This window comes from Eulemur rufifrons, chromosome 21, assembly GCF_041146395.1.
Source record: "Eulemur rufifrons isolate Redbay chromosome 21, OSU_ERuf_1, whole genome shotgun sequence".
Taxonomy (NCBI): domain Eukaryota; kingdom Metazoa; phylum Chordata; class Mammalia; order Primates; family Lemuridae; genus Eulemur; species Eulemur rufifrons.
Window position 1 is genome coordinate 5,749,090 of NC_091003.1, and position 985 is coordinate 5,750,074.

Below are 985 nucleotides of genomic sequence, written 5' to 3' on the forward strand. Positions count from 1 at the left end.
CGGCCAGGAATAGCTTTATTGAGGTCTAATTTACACCCCCTTAAGTGCCCATCTTAAGTGTACAATTCTGTGAGTTTTAGTAAGTTCACACATTGTGTAATTGTCCCCACAATCCCGTTTCAGGATGTGTTTAGAAACCATTCCCTTGTGCCTCTTTGCGGTCAATTCCCACTCCCAGCCCCAGGCAACCCAAGTTCTGCTTTCTGTCTCCACGGTTTTGCTTTTTCTAGAAATTTCGTACAAATAGAATCATACAGTAGGCAGTCACAGTGAGATTTCAAGCCAGAATCTATCAAGGAAGCCAGAGAGCCACGACGGCAAACACATCGTCACCGAGGGCTCCCACCTGCTGCGTCACCTAATGGGACTCACTGTCTCGGAGCCTCCACCAGGCGACAGATTTACCCCCTTGTCAGAGCAGAAGCCAGGGTGAAATGAGATAATGGAAGTCCGATGTCTCCCAGTGAGTACTGGTAATCCGCCCCCCAAGTGGAAATATCCCAAACACCCAGCAGCAGAACAGAACGGGCAAGAACGGTGCGGAACATACCCCATGGACTATTCTCCAGCCGCGACAGTGAATGGACTGCAGTCACACACGGCAGCATTTGTGTGTGACGCGAACATCCTGTTGAGTTAAAGATGCCAGACGCAGAGGAGCCCACACTGCACGATTCCATGAACGTAAAGCTCAGGAACAGGCCAAAGAACTGTGCAGGGAGAAGTCAGGGGGGTGACGAGCGGGGGGCCGCTGGCGGGGTCAGTAATGGTTTCTGGACGTGGGTGCTGGGTATGCAGGTGTGTTCAGTGTGGGAAAATTCATTGATAAAAAATTCAGCAACGTCTTGCATGATGCCTGGACCATAGTAGGTAATCATTATTATTCTTCCGACTATGTAGCATTTCAACAGGGAAGTGGGGCCTGTGGCAAGGGTTGGCACGCTTTTTCTGTAAAGAGCCAGGTGCTAAATACTTTCAACTTTGG